Here is a 19,786-nt window from a genome sequence, read left to right as displayed (position 1 = left end):
GATAATATTTATGAATAGCTTTATCAGACGAATAAAATAAAGGAGTGCGCTCGATGGATTTCATTTGTATCGTATGATGTCATTATATGATGTCGTGAGCTGTGCCAACAATTCATGGTCGACACGAAGGTAGAGAGCAAACGACTGCGATTCCTACGACCTAATCAACATGAGTGGCGTGAGGAAGAATACATTCGCTTGGAAAACGCTATCATGAGTAACGCTGGCACAGCGTCAGAGTCAAAATTATTCGAACGGATCGCAATGTTGCATTCTGAAATCCGTTCGACTCAAGTCCAATCGAGTTGTGGTTATCTGAAACTTTTCTCGCCATTACAGATGGAATATGTACAAAGCGTTTTGCTAGGGATTTCACCAACGACACGAGCACAAGGGTAGGCAGTTATCCGATATATCAACGAAGAAATACTGATAAAACGCAGCCATTGACATTGAAAATAGTTGAGTAGTATTATATTCGCCTCAGCTGAACAAAACATTCGATGGTTATATAACTCATCAGATCTACAGATCGGGTATGAGCTATTAATACATTTGCAAATCCGCGAATAAAGGAAGCAATATGATTGTATTTCAAAATAAGAATACCGATGTGTATACTCCTTAATTGAATTGCATTGTTTGAATGTTATTTATTAATTGATTGAATGAAAACGACGAAATAATGTGGTTCCAAATAGGATGGTACAACAGCTCCATTGAAGTTGTCGGGCGTATCGTTGGTTTCGCAATTCATGAGCAGGGCCTAGCAGTTATAAATTTTGCCGTCCATCTAGAAAATGATAAGCGCGTATTTTCCACCAACGAGACAGCATTTGGACGAACTGAATATTGGTTTTATTTATTTTATTTTTCTACTTTACGACAAAAATATATTACTTTTTTCTCGTTACGTTTAACTTTTAAGGGATCAAACAAGTCAGTTACGTTAATGAAATGAATTGGCTTAAAAAACATCATACAAACTTTCATTCAAATCGTTTCATTCGTTCTTTTTCATCGATTAAATTCGATTGAATTTATAGATCGCCAAAATATTCAAATACACTTTCAATACATTAATTATGTTTTATTCAACACTAAAAATAGTCACGAGAAATAAAGTATCTGGCAGAACAACATTTGCCGGACCAGCTAGTCCACACATAAAAAGATAATTATGCTACAAACGCATAGTTTTTCGCTGTACAAGCACACCGAGTGTTTTCACGTGGTTTCAAGTGATTCGAACAACGATGAAGCCACAAAATATTAATTTAAAAAAACAAAATTATCTCTCAACCTCATCATATGCTGGCTACTCGCTGGCTGGAGCAATACTGGAATAGAAAACGCAAACGCCATATTTTATACTATCGCTCGGTGCATTGTACTTCACCGCTGCGTTACTTCCTTGTTTTTAACGGCATAAGTGGGGAAGTACATGCTGTACCAATGGACGAATGAAATTTTTGTTTAGATGATTTCTCAATACAGTAAAACCTGTTTTTGTGTGATTTTTTTTGTGCGGTTTTCTGTTCTTGTGCGGTTTTTTTGTGCATTTTTTTTGTGCGGTGTATGAAAAAAAGCATATTTGACGAAGTTATCGTCCATTTAGTTTTTTTCGATGGTTTATATGCATTTCAGTGCGGAAAAAGCATATTTGCGTCCCAATTATCCACTTCTGAAATCATTCCCCTCCTCTCATCAAATGCTCTAAGTTTTTCTGAGTTTTTGCATGACATGATTTCTAACAGCAACACGTTTCGTCATGCAACTGAAAGCACAAAACAGCCACACACAACCGAAAAGGTTCAAAAATCTGACATATCTCAAAGTGTAATTAATACATAGTGAATCGTGAAAATCGTGAATCTGCAAATACATTCGAGATTTCGTTCCGTCGAGTAGTTGAGAGTTGCGTTTACATGATCACATCACTTACCGTTATGAATCCTGATTTCTACCGTTCCTAACTAACACATATTCCATGATAATCGCAGAGGAACCACGCTAAGCGTATCCTCCCTGGCAACGAGTATCATACTAGACTTCATTCATTACTGTTTAAACATTGGTTTTTGATAAATATTATATTCCTACCACCGAGTAGCTCTCATTCAGTTTTGTTTATTACTAATTAAAAAGATCAGTTTGAAAAATGGAAAATATAAGCTAAATCCAATATGTCCAATATAATTCTTCAATCCCCTCCATAAATAATTCAAATCAATAAAAGAACTCAATAACCCCAGTATGCCACTGATTATAACTGCTATCATACGAACTGATTAATCCTCTCCCTTTGAGGGCCATTTTCCAACGCGGTCGGGAGCCAATGCAAAATTTAGCCTGGTTACGTGACGTGGCTGTAAAAAGCGTTTATTTGCATAACAAGAGCACCTGAACTCAGCAACTGAACGTTGGTGGTTTGTGGTTTATATTGGCATAATTGCACTCTCATTAGAGTGGACATTTCATGCCACAAGAACTTTTTCTCACTGTGAAGTGTTGCTTCTCGTCTTTGTCGGCGAACTTTAAATGGTCCACAATGGTCACGAATGCCCCATACTCACGTACTGCTGGCTTCTGGCTTCGAGTGGCGGTTGATTGATTTACCACTCTTTAGATTTCCGATCCCACTGAAACGTGTCCCAAGGGTGAAACTGAAATCCCACGCCACGCCATCCGTGTCCGTGGTTTCCGATACTTCGGTTTTGGTTATTATATTATGGCCCCGCTCGAAGATAGGTTTTGTCCGCCTCGTGTTGGAAATTTTCGATTTTGTGAATGCGACAGACGAGAAAATAATAACTCAACCAGTGAAACAAATCCCCGCGGTTATTTGTTTTGGTATTTGCTCACTCGCTGGATTGTGCCTGTCGAGCTTTTCACTGGCTTAGCATTCGAAATGATTTCTGTTTTAACGTCAAACGTTTGTTTGGTTGATTGTGGAAAAGGGAAAGGTGGAAAAAACTCCCTAGGGAAGTATCATATTCCTATCTATCCACTGTTTAGGGCTTCCTAATTGATAGAAACGGACCGACGGAAACAGGAAAGAGAGTATCAGCCCGAAAGGTGTCGCATTACGGTTTCAAGTGTGGCGTGAACCATGAGAAACGGAAAACATAAACGACCATCGCAATCATCATCATCCTCCTCCTACTCCCAAGTGTAATCAACAGAAGCACAGGAAAAAAACTCGAAAAGTAAATTCCGCTGCCTCGACGCTCGGGAGCACGGTGGTCGGAAATGTGATGGCAATGTCCTGTTATCGGTGATTCCGGATGATTTTTCTGGTAAATCCGTTTTCAATGCTCAGCACTCTGGCAGCCGATTTTTTCGGGCCGAAATTTGGGGACATTATCCCATTGCCCTGTCCCTCCTAACGATATAATTCAATAACACTTTTCCTTAGCTGACGTTTCGTGCTGTAGCCGATCTTTATCTCTCCCGTGCCCAAAACGGTGTGTTTACGAGGTATTCGTATAATTTTAAGGATGTGATAGTTGTTCCGTTCAGAGGATGTGGCAAAAACAAATCTGATAAGATTCCTGCTGCGTGAGAAAGGAATCCATACAAAGCCCTCAGATCTAATTAAAATCCTGCAGCTTTCTGTTGCCTTCCCTTTTTTCTCTCGCATTCACACTTGGTCCCAACAGTCTTAGCTCCACAGTCGTTCATTTATCCAACACCTCGCTTTCACACTGGCGGACACACAGTCAGCCTTTATGATCCTTTGGCTTTCCATCCTTAATCTTCGCACGCTAGGTGGAAAAACATAACCCACCAGTATCAACCCATCCCGGCCGAGTCACGGTTCGTTCTCATTTGCTCTCGTCACCGTCGACATGGAGTAATTGCCATCAGCTAGGATTAAACAAAAACAAGTCGCACAGATGCCCCCCACACACACACATGACATGGCTCCTCCATCGTTATCGTCAACGTGGAGCGTAGGGATAGTGCCAGGAGCATTAGCTGGTTAGCATTGAAGGCATGGTGCAAGATTGCCGCAGAAGCACGCGTCTAGCCTTTTGCCACTTGGCAACGAGAAAGTGTCCGCATATGGCTGCTGGAGGAGAATATCGTTGCCGGAGTGCTCGTTATGGTTGTGTGGTTTGATATCGTCGTGTTTGCTACTGCTACCGAACGACCCCGCCGACGGTTGAGTGGTTTGTTGATACTGAGGGTAAAAAACATTCCATCGTTGGGGACAATACGTGAGCATTATTACAATTTTTACTCTCCAGTAGACCTTGATTCTGGGTGATATCCTCGCAAGGTGCACAAAAACTAGTACTCTCTAGTGAGCCAATCAGTTACGACGTCGGCCACATGCTTGGAAATTACGGAAGTGAATTTTCAACTATGCTATTCTATCAAGGTTATGCTAGTTTTTCTATTACGACAAATTGCTATTCTATTGGTCTTGTGATAAAAATAATTATGTTGAATTCTCCTCGTAGCTGGAAAAGTCAACGACTTCGGATAGCCGTTACAGTATAGTTAACACTGTTAAGAAATCCATCCAGACATGAAAGTAGTTTACCTCCATTTTCATGAACAAAGGTTGAATACCAGAAATGCTGCCATTTAAAAAAAAATGTCTAAATTCTGCTGAACTACATTGAGGATTGTGTCACACTTACCCGAAAAACAGTTATCCGAAGGAAATTCACCCGAATGTAATAAATATCCGAATGCGACAAGTTCTCGAATGGAACATCTACCCAAATGAACATTTACGCGAATGCAACATATACCCGAATGTACTGTCTACCTAGGGATACCATCTGGTCGGAGATGATAATCAGGACACCTGTCACAGTTACGATTATGACCTAACTATTTTGATTCGTTGAGATATAAATAAAAAAGACGGGTGGGTAATGTCGGGGACATAACCGGAGTGACGTAGGACTATACAAAGGGGACAGCTTTTGTTAAATATATATTTTAAATATATTGTTTTATTTTCTTCTCCTACGTGAATACCTACCTATCTACCTGAAAAATGGATTAGTTTACTGTTTACTCTTTATGAATATGTTGATGGTTCTGAAAAGAACCTTTGGTGTTGTGTTTTTGTTATCACTCGATATTCCCATCTTGTTCGGTTAAACCTTCCTGTTTAGCTATTGCGTTTGCCACTCGCCACAGCTTTCACAGATGGAAAATTTCTTCCTATCCAGCTTGTGACATGTTGTTCAGTAAATTACATTTAATGCGACGTGCCGGAGAAACACTTTGCCACTCACTGAAACTAATTGTTGCCTTGATGTGCGCCGAACCGAAGCTGCTCTGTTCTTGATGCGGGTTTTCTGATTGTCGTGAGCAGCTTTGCAAGCCAACTCGAGCACTCCGACGGCCGAAACTCTATAATCGCTGTTAGGTATACTGGTGCTCCGGCACCAATCCGTTCGGCCTAGTTACCCTTGCGGAGCAATCAGTGAATGCGACCAACAGGGAACTGGAGACCTGCACGGTTCGAGTGAGACTTTGCCTTTCCCTTAACTTGTCCTCCTTTGTTACGTCCACGATGCCGATGCCGTACAACCACACGGGTTTACGGTTTGAAAGAAAATAAGATTTTTTTTTGGGGTCCGCGTGTTTTATACTCTAGCGGTACACACTCACAGGATAGAGACAAATCGGCAGACTCAGCCAGAGGGGCGAGTCCAACGAGACGAACGAATGAAAAAAAAATACATTCATTACGATTTGTTCGCTCGTTGGATTCACATGCAGGCTAAAAAGGGTCTTTTTCAGGATCACAAAATGATCTTCAATCTAAAGAGTTTATTGTTTTGTTATCACTCGATATCCCCATCTAGTTCGGCTAAACCTTTCTGTTTAGCGATTGCATTTGTCACTCGCCACAGCTTTCACAGTTGGAAAATTTCTTCCCATCCAGCTTGTGACATATTTTACAGTAAATTACATTCAATGACACGTCGCATTACCACCACTCGGTATCGGATTGGAGGTAATTTTAACCTGTAATTGAACATTTGCGATGACAGTGGTACAGTGTCGACTTTCAATGTGGGGTCATAATTTGGATCTCTATGTTTACAAAAATGTTCAACTTAATAAGTCGCATTGCAGGTCCGTCCAATTAGCTAAATGTCGAACTAATTGTAAATTACTGTACGTTCAATCTGAAAACAATTTAAGAATTGGTGAAAATTGAATAATCAATAAAGTCCCCAACTATGAATAAGCTCAGAACAACTGCCAAATTCACATACTCATCAGATCCTGGCAAACAAATGATGAAAAAAAATCAATTTGTGTTTTATTATTATTTTGGATAATGTTTTAGAAATCATTGAACTGTATTTCGTAAACTCTTTTTTGGAAGGTTTAATGGCCCTGAAAAGCGCCTTGTTTTATGGAATGGTTCCAATTTAGAAAACTTAGTGCTCGTGGTTTTGAAAAAAACCATTTCGAACGCCCTCGATGCCGCCTTGTTCTGGATTTGCCACCAAAGCAGTTTGTATAAAGAACAAACTTTTTTCTTCTGCTACCTGATGCCGTTTTGCGATTGCGTTTGCCACTCGCCACTCGCTGCAACTGCCTGTTGTCTTGATGTGTTCTGTTCTGAATGCGGGTTTTCTTATCGTCGCGAGCAGCTTTACCAGCCAACTCGATCACTTCGGCGGCCGAAACTATATAACGCCGGCTAGGTGGACTGGTGCACTGGTACTAACGCGCTCGGCCTAGCTACCCTTGCGAGGAACTCCAGATCAACACGGTTCGAGCGGGATTTTGCCTTTCCCTTCACTTTTCCTCCTTTACCATGTCCAGACATGGCTGCTTGGGTTGGTTCGTTGATGTGTTGTGATGCGAACCGATGTGGTGTACGGTTTGAATGAGAATGATCGTTACGGAAGGAAGGTCTTGTATTATAGAGACTTTAAACTTTTGCAGTTCATTCGTCTCTAGCCTTGAGAAAGGCCATTTGAAAACTCTACTCTACTCTATTACTCTACTCCAGCGCTACCACCTCTGCCCTCTTGCCTTGAGAAAGGCACTCGATCCCTCGCCGTCCAGCTCGTCCAGCAACGATGTTGTCCAGACGGTGTCCACACAAAGAATGATCGTTACGGCAGCGGAGCGGGGATTTTTAAGCTGACTGGCTGGCTCGAGAATTACGCATGTGTGAGACTGCGACCAATGTTTCGTTCATTTTTTTCTTCTTCCTTTCCAATCGTGCTTCAATCTATTTCGCTGCTGCTCTGGTTGCCCGTTTTGGTCGGTACGATTTGAGGAGCACAAAATGGACCAATCAAAAATGGGCACATAGGGCATTTTAACAATGCTTGATATTTCACAATTATTCAATTATTTATCTCATGAAAAATGAAATGTTATTCGTTATGATAGATGCGTAGATATATTTCCTATCAATTGATGCAAAAACCTTTGCGATCTATTGAGAAATGCTCGAGTTATAAGCGTTCCAAATCTTGCATTTTTTCCTACTTGTTCAGTGCCTAGATTTCCATTTCACCCCCTATATCTTCCGGTTAGACGTAGTCCTACGTCAAAAAAACACGTGAAATTTATTTATTCAACATTTTTTTCGGGCGATCCATATTCCGGAGATAATGGTTTCTGTCTTTTTACGAGCACAGGAGATTTTTTAGCGGTTTGAGAGTCAAACATAAAGTGCAATAGTACCGCAGTACAAGCCAGGGGTTTGAAACGCATGAGCTCCTACGAATTCGAGCCCGTTTTGTTTTCGAGTGGTTATGTATTAGAGCGGTTATATGCTCGCGTTCGCTGTGGTTGTGTTCGATATAGAGAATGAAGCCTATGCAATCATTTCGAGTTGTGTGCGAGAATTGAGTTGGTGTCCTAGTGTTGAACGTTGCGAATTTTCTACTGTGTGTAAGCTCAAGGACAGACATGAAGATGTAGAAGTGTATAAGTGCAGTAGCGTCAGATAAGTTTTCTTTCTCATACACACATAATCCAATTGATTTTCAATTGTTTGTTTTTTACTTCTCCCATTCATTATTTCCTCAATTCCTTACTACTTTAACGTTTCAATCATTCAATTATTTATTTGGATAAGAAAATGGATAAACCTCTTATACAAGTTCCCACTATGACCTTCTCAGGATAATAAATATGTGTTCTTTTAGAAGAATATTGAAGGGGTCTCTCGGCGACCTTCTTAGGTTGCCAAAATTTTAAAACGTAACACGAGAGGGATAAATAAAGATATATAGTTCGAGAACTTTTGAGTGAGTTTTCTCAGTGACCTTATCAGGTCAGGAAAATACCTATGCACTACGCACGATGAATCACACTCACCACTCACCATAGTGAATCCTGATTCTTTTTACCTCGCCCCACTAACAACTAGCCATTTCTTGATAAACGCTAGGGGACCACACTATAGAGACGACCCTTCTGGCTTTCGAGCGGCGAAAGCCCTTCCCCTGGTGACTGTAAGGACGTGACCGGCGTCGTTATTGACTATCTAAAGCTCGATTCACCGAACTTGCACAATGAGAATGATATTCTACTCCCAAGCGTCATTCAGTGTGTTCTTTGTGCAATTTCGCTGATTCAGGATAATCACGGAGAGCAACTACGAATTGTACAGTCTACCCAAGCTCAAGCTCACATAGTTCAACATGGATTTGGAAGCGATGCCAATCGAATATTCTAGCAATGTTTCGGTGTTTGCTTTTCCTAATTAGATCTACCTATAATGTTTCATTGTTGATTTCAAACTTCTGTTTCAACGAAGTGGCTTAATTTAAATACTGCTATAAGCCACCGACACTTATGAATCACATATGCAGCGTTGGCCTCATAATCGTCATGTTCTTTTGTGAAAAAGAGGTACTTCTAGTGCAATTCGTCTGTAAAATGAGACTTCCATTCAGACGTCTGAAGAATATTCTCTTGGAATAACGAGACAAAACAGAGAAACATCACCGTGGCTAGTGAAACAAAATCTCAAAATGAAAATAGTTGAAAAATCTCGTGGAAGATGCAATTGCTATTCTTTATATGCTCACAAAACCCTGATTCTGTAACAAAATTGAATTTTTCATTAAAATCAGGACAATGATTAGATTGTCAAAAATAAATCAGGACGCCCCAAATAGATCGCAAAATCAGAACATGTCCTGCTAAATCAGGACAAATGGTAACCCTATATTTACCGCTATATTCAATTAGAACAGCGATACTCAACCTTTTTTCCATATGGGCTACAAACACGTGATAGTCATGACCCATGGTGTCGCAGGCCGCAAAAAAAAGAAAAGAAGAAGGATATACATTGAACTACGAAATTATTACCGGCGAGAACAAACATTAAACAAATTTAATAATAAAACTCTTTGATACAAATATATATTAGCAACGCCAAAAGCCGATAAATGGATACTTTCACTGAGTGAGGAGCACGAACTTTTCGCGAAGCAATTTGAGTAGATTGTCAAATTAATTTTACGCATTAACATGTACCGTTGATTACTCGTTGTCCAGGACACTGAATATCTAAGTAGTTTTTCAGTATTTCTCAGAAAACTTACAGCTCCAACGTAAAACTAAACATCTCAGAAGACACAGAACGGCAACAGAAAATCCGAACCGAATCTATTGTGTGGTGGCGGCGGAGGCTAAAGCAATAGCATTGAAACAAATTATCATCCTCACTTTTCTCTCGAAGAAAACAACTCTCAACGATGGAAAATACCTTACATCACTTTTAACCCGAAAACAATAAGTGAAATCACGAAAATTGAATGATTGACTGAAAAAAAATCACAAATAAGTTATTCACGGTTCGTCAGTCATTCAGCTAGCAATCGGGCGGCAACAAGTCTTTCCAAAGGGTATTGTCAATGAGTAACCAGAAACTCATAGGGGAGCCGCGGATAAGACGGACAGTGGGGGTATGATGGACAGGTGGTTGATTTGTATAGTTACATTAAGAATTTCAATTTTCTGTTGATGGGAACTCCTTCTACATGCTATTCTAGAATATTTAAACCATCCTATGACAATGAATTCTGATCAAAAGTGAAATAGGGAAACAAAAACCGAAAATCAAACATGATTCTGCGTGCGGATGGGATTTTTGCGGCTTCGATATTAAGCATTTTGAGGGGTTCAATTGCAAAATTGAATTCGCTGATGGTTATATTTCAGATGGTTTTTTTTTAGTTGACAGAGAAGCGATATTAGGTATGTACGGAAAAGTAAATTCTTTCGTCAGTGGTAAATATAAATTATTGAAATAATTGCACTGGTGGGGTTGAAATGGACAGTCACATCCATAATCACATCTAATGCATGATGAAAAGTGAAGGGAATAATATTGAACTCTTCTTTATATCGCTTTGTCTTTTTGTTCTATTCCACTTAGGGGAAAAGGGGGGAATTTAGACCACCTAAGCAAATTGCCTAATATTTCCAAACCTATACGGTCTAAATAAAAAAATGTCACATTGTATACTGAGCTACACTTATTTTCTCTCAATAAATAATGTTTAATCATTATATGAAGTTTCAATCTACCAAATATATCATAAAATAAAAGAGATGATTTTTGGACATTAAAATTTGATGCGAGGTGATTTGGTCCAGTGTGTGTTCCATCGAAAAAAACATACTTATGTTTATGTAAAGTATTTTTGGGATCATGTTTTGGTTTTGACCAGGTGTCTTCGCCTGATTCCATCTTTTCACTGTTGGTCGAGCATTGAATCTTTTCACTGTTGGTCGAGCATTTTCAAACACTTTTGATGCTTGGTCAAAGAAAATCCGTTCTCGATGGCCTGCGTTGCTCTTTTAAGCTCCTCCTTCTTCCAACGTTGTCTGTCCATCCTCTTTTTGTAATTCAACCGCATCTGGAATCAATTAAACCTGTAGGACAAATTCACCCCACAGAAACGTGTCCATGTCACCCCACACAACACGCAAAAATTGGAATGCAATTAATTTCATTTATTGTTATCAAACTTATAGTTTCGCTACATCAAATTGTTCTCCTTCTGTAGACGAACAGAATATTTAAACCATCCTATGACGAAAAGTTTGTTTAATTAGCGGGAAAACCCTTAAAACCACTATCGGAAAACTCAAATTTTTTGACGATCAAAGTGCTTGCTGTGTTTATGCTACCGTTTCCCTCTACTTGTGAAGTTTTACCAAAGTTTTTCTATTTTAGGTACATACGGTTCAACAATAGAAGGAAATGACATTATAAAAAATCCATGTTGAGCCCTAATTTTTGAGATAAAGGGGTGGTCCAAATCACCCCATATGACCAAATCCCCCCGTGTTACCCTACTGGACACACAAACATTGAGAGAGAGCGAAATTATTCCTCTCGCGAGCGATAAACTTCTACGCTTCGTTTATTATTGACCTGTCCATATTCCCCCCACTACATGTCTATTATACCCGCATCGATAAAAATGTTCTACTTTTCGGCTTGTTTCAATTTCTGTAAAAAAAACACATTTTAAAAAAACATTTGGCCAATTATTTCGAAAGCCAGTATATTGAACTGTAAGAAACTGCTTTTAAGCTTAGGAAAACATGAGTTTTCAAAGATACAATTGAAGTTTTCCTTAACATGCCCGTCTTAACCCCATCTCCCCTACACCTTTTTATCTTTCGAATAAAGTGATTGACATTCACACTTTGTTCAACCGACAAAGAGGTGTTGACGCTCTGTGTGTGTGTCATCAGCATTAAGAAAGACTGCTGTTTGATAGCTGAAGCGAGACGACTTGAATGATGATGTAGTTTTGTTATAGAGACTTTAAAATTCATCAGTTCATTTGCCTCTAGCCTTGAAAAAGACTATTTTGGAAAACTAAATTAAACACTCGGTCTTGAGAAAGATCTTTTCGAAAGCCTAGCTGTCATCTGGTCGCTGGCTAGATGACCGATGGATTGTGAATACGTAAATTTGTAATCGCGAAAGGCTTGTCTAATTAGCAGTGATATCTGAATATTGTACCTCATGGCCGCATGTCGACTATAGTTGAATTAGAAGGTATTTTTATACAGAATTATGATAAACTTAATTAAAATGATCACATCCATTCATTAATAGATATTCATAAACTCGTATATTGAGTGGGAAGAGAAAAAACGAGAGAAAGCGGTGTTGCGTACTATATTATTCAAAGTTATAAAGAAGATATATAGTTTCACTATATATTTCATTTAAATTGAACTATGAATCATGTATAAATGATGGAGTTTCAAATTCGATTTTGAACATTACCCAGTCATTTGGATGGCGATTTGGATTTTTTTCAAACAGTCACTCGATAAAGAAGATGATTTGTCAAAGAAAAATAGTTTTCTGTAATTGTTTCTGAAACGGTAACAAGATGAAAGACGAATTTCGGTAAACTTGAAAAGACTCTTTATTATAGGTTGAGTTGTTAATTTTTCCCTGCAGGTTAAGAATATTTCTTTATATAGCTACAATATACAAATCATAAATTCAGTGACTGGGCAACATCGTTGTTAATCGAGCTGAACAACGAGGGATCGAGTGCATTTCTCAAGGGAATGAAGTTGGAGCTGTGATGCAGGAGTAGAGTAAAGTTTATTCAAGGGCCTTTCTCAAGGCTAGAGACGAATGAATTGAAAAAGTTTAAAGTCTCTCTAGTTCAATATCATCATCATTTGAAGCCACACCACTTCTCGTGTGGTGGTCATCAGAGCAACATGGTAGCGTCGAGCGGGGAAGGATTGTTTTCTTGACAGGTGAAGGAGGAGAATGGAATAGAGTTTCTTTCCACAAGGGCCCTTCTCAGGGCTAGAGGCGGAAAATAAAAATAAAATAGAATAAAAACACAGATGCGAGTGAGCTAGCATAACACAACGAGCGGATATCATTCATGCCTTATGCTGATTTCACACACATACATACACAGCTCGATACAAGGACAGGAAGCCCAGTGTATCGAGGTGTGCTACGACAAAGTAGAGCAGCTTACGAGAATTTTTTGTGCTAGTGCGGATATGGAAGAGTATCCAGAATTTTGGAATATAAATATACACTGCATTTATTTAGATAAACGTAGAGACGAATGAACTCTCAGAGTTTAAAGTCTCTCTAATTCAATACCTTCCTTCCTTCCTTAGATAAACGTATATTTCATGAAAGAATGCTTTCAAATTCCAGAATTGTAACCTTACTGTTGCATGTTGTGGGGTTCGATCTCATCCAGGCGTCCCAAAAGTACTGCATTTTCATTACAGTCGGTATGAAATAAAATCGAGACTCACTGTGTGCGCGCATACAACCCAGTTTCATATATTTTCGAGCGGTTATGGACCCGATGTGGACCGAATGTCACAAAGTACTATAAAAGTACTGGATTAAAGCTCCTCTCTCACCCCCGCATGAAGGACTGTCTATAGTTTGAACTATAAAAGTACGCGATAACTGGTGCTGAGCGAAATGGCATCACTGCAGCGATTGCCTTCCCTCTCTCGCATTGAACTGTCATTCAGATAAACAAAAACGAGAGAAGTGAATGGATTAAACAATTTGCTTGAGTAAGTATGTTTTTCTTTAATTAATGTTTAATTTTGATGTCTTTTTCTTTGAATTGCAGCTAACAGAAATTCGAGGAATAAAATAATGGGTTGATTTTAAGGATAATAGTACCATGTACTATTCCTACGCAATAGTCCGGAATAAGTTCCAGTTGTGTTTCCTTGTGTATATAACCCGCGATTAAGTGTGTGTCAATAGCAACTTGGTATGTATATCTATTGAATATGTGCAATAAATTATTAAATGAAATGCATTTCATTTCAGAGTACGCCCCAGTTGTGGAAAAGCTTCTGTTGCTATGGCTCCAATTACCGAACCTCAAATTTGCCGGAGTAAAACCCGTATCTGTATTCAACGATTGTATTAAACACACTCTTCGCTAATGCTATCAACATCCAGGATATGAACAGGAATAAATAGGAATGTTCAGGTAAAACTCACTTGCACAATTTATAATAATCAATACATTTATGTCTACATTTACTTTTTAGTGAAAATTTGATTCATCCACACCGGTGAACCAAAATGTTCTCTCTGAACGGTGTAGCATATAATTTGTTCGAAAGAAAATTTGGTTCGCTCATTATATAGTGCTTTTATCTATTATAACTGTAGTACAGCCATGTATTAGTGTTGATGTAAATAAACCAGCATTGTAAATAAATTAAATAATTTCCATCGCCGGTTTTTTAAATGTTTGTTTCAACTTTCATGAAAACAAATACCACCATAATGAGGGTTGAGCAGTTTTTCAATCGGTCGACGCGGTGCCAGATTGGCACAGGTTTGGCTCGAAATTGGTTGTCGAATACGAAGGGTAGGTCGACAAAATCGTTGCAAAATGGCACGATATCGGTACCGTTGTCGACACCATTTGTTGGGACCAATCTGGCACAACAATGTAGAGTGGGAAGCGACAGAGCACGAATGAATGAAATAAACCTGTACTATAGCAGACGGTGCTTCGTCGAATTTGTCTGATTTGTCGGGCCCGATCGTAGTGAGCCAAACGTACTGTTCATTTTCCATTTTTTCGTGTCTGTTACTCCATTAATTCTGGCGCTGTAACAGTCGCTCACGATGCGATGAATATCATCGGTTTACCCGAGTTACTGTCAAATTTGACTGTCGCAAGAAAAATGTCATGACCAAGAAATCGCGGTCGTAAAACAAGCCTTTATTTTATGCATTTGTGCTTTTTCACCAGTACGCTCTGGGATGTGGTTGTGAGTAGTGATCCCCGATTTTTGAAATTAATCGTTCATCAGCTAATTGAATAGTTTTTAGTAGTTTGTTATTCGATACGATTAATCCGCCCAAATAATCGATTAATCGATTAATCGTCACACTGAGAGAAATAATTAGTTAGATTAATATTTCTCATTTGCTAGAAAGCCATATGGAATCAAAAAAGTGTTCATTCCGCCTGAAAATCAATTATTATCTTTTACTCATTCCTAAAGTCGTAAACGAAGCTCAATTCACGTTGACGGCATTGAGCTTCGTTTACGAACTCAGGGGAGCGTCAAAGATACTGATTTGTTTTCAGGATAAAACTGCAGCGGCCGTACGTTTTTTTCTCTCTGAGTTTGGATCGATTAATCGACGTAAATTATTCGTTCGCTTCGATATTTGATTGTGCAGTATTCGTTCGATTAATAATCGATTTCTGTAGGGAATATTCGATTAATCGATTAATCGAACGATTATCGGGGATCACTAGTTGTGAGCACAAGTTACGTATATACAGAGACAGCCGATTCAATTTTAGATCGGATGTATCGAGAACTGTTGGGATGGCCGAATCAAGATAGGTACACAAATGAGCAGCAATTCATAGGAGAAAAAAGCACGGATTCCTTAATGATTCTAGGCGAGAGTTTCTTTGTTAAATATTGATGACATCGGGAAATACTCAGTGTTGGGAATGTTTAGATTTATCCTCCAAGTAGGAAACTAATAATTGTGGTGACAGATTAATATATAACAATGCATTTTTGGCCTTATTTCGATCAAATCAATTTCAAATCGCCTCAATAAACACAAATGAAGCCAACTTTAAACGTTCGAAAACCGATGGATTTCAAACAGGCTCAGTACAATTTTTTTTAGAGGCGAACCAGCCCAGGAGGCTGAAAGTCTCTTCAATAAAGAATTAAAAAAAGGACATATTTTTTATTATGTATGGTCCTCATGACCTAGTGGTTTGCGTGGCGCTTGCCACGGGTGCTTCGAGTTCGATTTCCGTTCGGGTTAGAAATTCCATCCGAACGATCCACTCTATCGTTGCTCCTACTCGCACCACCAGCTTCACTCTCATCTGGCCATGCATTTGCACCCGCGAAACTTTCATCTACGCTAATTCCACCCACAACACTTCCTCTCGCATTTCTTTCAACAGATTCTTCCCTGTTGCTCACACTGCTCACTTGATCTCCACATATGATAGCCGCGTCATCGACCAACAAATAATTTTTTTCCATTTCGGAATATGCTGCAGAATTCACCAGAAACTGAAAATTATCTTCCGTTTCAAAGCCTACAACCTATAGTTTGCGAATGAGAAAATGAATAAAATACTGGTGAATAAAGAACACACTTTTGTAAGCGAACGACGTTGCATAATATATACAAAGACACCCGACATCATCAGCACGAGGGAAAAAATCATTCACGACAGTAGTAATGCATTTACGATTGCATTCCGAATCTACAAACAACATGACTAGTTAGCAACCAGGCCTGTCGCAGACGAATGAACAAAATACTCACATATGGAAATGCAGCCGTGTACAGCACACGACAGTAAATATAAATGTCGCACGACATTTTCACTGTGTGATTGTCGTTAATAGATTGATCTAACGACTGTTACGGGCCAATGATGGTGACAGTCGTCAGAATACAGTCGTGGTGCGGTACATTTGGTACCCCTGATCACATCCCAAGCGAAATATAGGAGCCAAAGGGTCCATAGTTTGTGATCGATATCTGAGTGGGAAGGAGAAAGTCTGATGCGAGTTGAACCTAATAAATGAGAAGTGCTGATAGCTTTCGACTCTACTCGACTCTTTCGAGTCTACTGAAGTAATAAAAAATTAAATAGCCAAAAAGGTATTTCAAAAATTTCGATGCATTCTGAAATAATATCCAAAGTGATAAACAAGTGAATTGAATAATATAATTCTATAGTTCTACGTCGAAAACTGCGGTCGTATCCTAGAAACAACCCATTACAATTTTTAATAAACTTTTGGGGGTAGCACACTATGAACGCCATAATAAGTGTGTAATTTTCGGGAATTTTTTCAACGAGGAAATGAATTACTGTGATTAATCTGATGTCACATTTTTACGACATCCTTATGAAAAAAATGCGTTAAGAAGCTTAAGAACTCAGAAAACACTTTCCATGTATATCTTCAAGATCCAACTTCATTTTTATAACGCGGTATAATGTATTCTCACGTATTTGTGCAATAGCACCAGCGGCTATGTGGATAGTGTAGTCGTGTAAAACAGCTTTGCCTTCCAACATTGGTTCGATCCCTGCTTTGGCATAGTTTGAACTTTGTTGGTACTATTCCAAGCTGACGTTCAGTCTGAGAGAAAAAGGGGTCTGCTAAATATAAACATTTTCAAATTCTTGAGCAATGTGCTTTTTTTGTTCATTTCACCCTTCAGCTCACGGAAAAGCACGCTTTCCCTTTCCCTTTCCCTATTCCCTCAGTGGCGTTAATACGTAAGTATACGTAAGTAAGCAGACTTCACAAGACTGAATGTAAGCTTGGAATTGTACCAGAAAAAAAACCCAAAAGATGCCAAACAGGGAGAGGGGGAGGTTTATCTAACTACCATAGAAACATTTATTGCACCCTAAAGTTTCTATAGGCCTAACTTGGTTAATTTGCTTGATTAATTCTCGAGTAATGCAAAAATTTGTGTTTCATTTGTATGGCAGCCCCCGCCCCCATAAAGATGGGGGGAGGGGTCTCAAACTGTCACGAAAACCTTCCCGGTCCCAAAAACTCCTACATACCAACTTTCATATCGATCGGTTCAGTAGTTTCCGAGTCCATAAGAATCAGAAAGACAGAAAGACAGAAGATAGAAAGACAGACAGACACATCTCTCCATATTTATAAGTTATTTTCCCATAGGCGTTCGAAGCCCTTTTAAAAAACTAAACTACTATTTTGACCGACTGTCACACGCGACGATCACCAAAAGACTAACTTTGTTTTATCCAACATACAATTCAACACTTAGTGTTCGTACGAAAAAAGCGAACACTTTCTTTAAGCGATTGCTAAAGCTGAAATATTTATTTTTGTAGTTATATATAATCAATATACATTTTTAACATCTTACAATTCAGTGTAGGCTTCAATGTTAACTTCTGTTCTCACGGTAACTAGTGAAATTGTAATCTGTGAATTCAAAACAGTTCAATTGTAGATTCTGGTAACTATGCGGGATGAATTTGTACCTATAAATTTAAGTCAGTTTAAGTCGGTTGTTTAGATATAAATTCATTTAACTAGAATATCCTTACTTTGATAATATACTAATTATAGTTTCTAATTTTCTAATACTTCCTAGCTTTTATAGATAAATAATTATAATTTCCAAAGCTCACAATGTTGACGATTCTTTCTTTTGTCTTTATGATTTTTGTTTATGTTTACTTTTGACCACCTTCTTCTACTTCTTTATTTTCTGTCATCTTCTACCTTCAACTTTCCTGTCACCTACATTGTCTACTCTTTGGCAGGCCATGTGGTTTCTAGCAGTCGTCAGGGAGCCCAGCAATTCCGGGACTCGCGGCAACACTTAGACTATATATAATTCTACACCTATCTAGCTGTGAGAACTGCTGATGGACAACATTCCTCACCTCGCAACTTATGTAACTACCGTCGTGTAATGTGCACGCCAACTTTTATATATGAATATATTGTGTTCATTCGTCTACGACAGCCTCGGTTTTTCATTTATAATAAGCGATAAGGAATAAAACTACCACTTTCCACTTAAATCCGAGAACCACTATGTCGGTTTGGCGTGAAATGGCTGTATGTACAGTGAAAATAAATTAGAAACTGTATATAATCTAGTCCGCCCCGTAATTTAACAAATATCAATTTCTCATAACATGAATAAAAATATTCACCCCAAAATTTTGTTAAACATAAGTGTCGTATTAGCATCGGAATAATTCACAAAATTTATTCAGAAATGATACGAATTACAGGTCGGACTCGATTATCTATGAATCGTTTCTATACAATTTTAGACTCGATTATATACAACTCTGCCTGCGAATGACAGAGGATTCAAAGCCCCTAAGGAGGATGGTTGTAATAGCTGTTATCCATGGTTATTATGCAAAGAATGAAATGGATAAACTCTTAATCACATCACTCACCATAGTAAATCCTGATTCTTACCTCCCCTCCACTAACAACTATCCCTTCCTTGATAAACGCTAGGGAACCACGACCCTTCCTGGCCTTCGGGCGGCGAATAACATACTAATATTCCTTCCTTTCCCCTGGAGACTGTAAGGACGTGGCCGTCGTCGTTATTGACTATTTAAAGTTTGATTCACCGTAATTTGCACAATGAGGATGATTTGTCACTCGCAAGCGTCAATCAGTGTGTTCTTTGTGTAATTTCACTGGTTCAGGGCAATCACAGAGAGCAACTACTAAGTGTATAGCTCAAGCTCGAGCTCAATTCTAAACTCGATTATATACAGTTAAAAAATACATTTTTTTATATTTCAAATATGACTTATGCTAAGCGAAAATTGAATATTTCAACGTCAAAGTGAAATTTGATTCGCTATTATGAGTATAGATTTTAGTTGAACATTCACCAGGAATTGGTTAAAATGATATTGCAGTGAAATTAAATAGGATATAAGTTGGGTGTCAATGAACGAATTGTAGAGCAGTTAGTGAGTGAATGACCCCTTAAAAACCACTAACTTTGAAGTTTTTCACTTTTAAAATGTTACTTAAATCCACCAATTTGGATGTTTCACACCTGTATTCTGTATAATATTTTATTATTATCTTCCAAATGGAAGGGACAGAATTGTCCTACGTAGCGTCATTTTTGAATTCGAGCCAGTTTAAGGAAAACAGAGTCCAAAGCAGCGAAGTTCAATAACTCTATCATTGTTAAAATTCGAACATATGCGTAGAAGCTTTT

At 38.6% G+C, this 19,786-nt stretch overlaps 1 protein-coding gene and 1 long non-coding RNA gene across 9 annotated transcripts in view; both read left to right on the top strand.

The window, feature by feature from the left end:
- Positions 1 to 19,786, top strand: part of LOC129772832 (uncharacterized) — a 400,665-nt gene that overhangs the window by 244,025 nt on the left and 136,854 nt on the right. The gene's annotated exons all lie outside the window — the stretch shown is intronic.
- LOC129772838 (uncharacterized) lies at positions 13,372 to 14,188 on the top strand. Its single transcript, XR_008742652.1, has 4 exons — positions 13,372 to 13,566; positions 13,626 to 13,772; positions 13,832 to 13,997; positions 14,059 to 14,188. It is a non-coding gene; the product is annotated as an uncharacterized LOC129772838 (long non-coding RNA).

The sequence above is a fragment of the Toxorhynchites rutilus genome, chromosome 3 (assembly GCF_029784135.1).
Source record: "Toxorhynchites rutilus septentrionalis strain SRP chromosome 3, ASM2978413v1, whole genome shotgun sequence".
Classification (NCBI taxonomy): domain Eukaryota; kingdom Metazoa; phylum Arthropoda; class Insecta; order Diptera; family Culicidae; genus Toxorhynchites; species Toxorhynchites rutilus.
The sequence above is the reverse complement of the archived record's forward strand: the minus strand, read 5'-3'. Positions and strand labels throughout refer to the sequence as shown.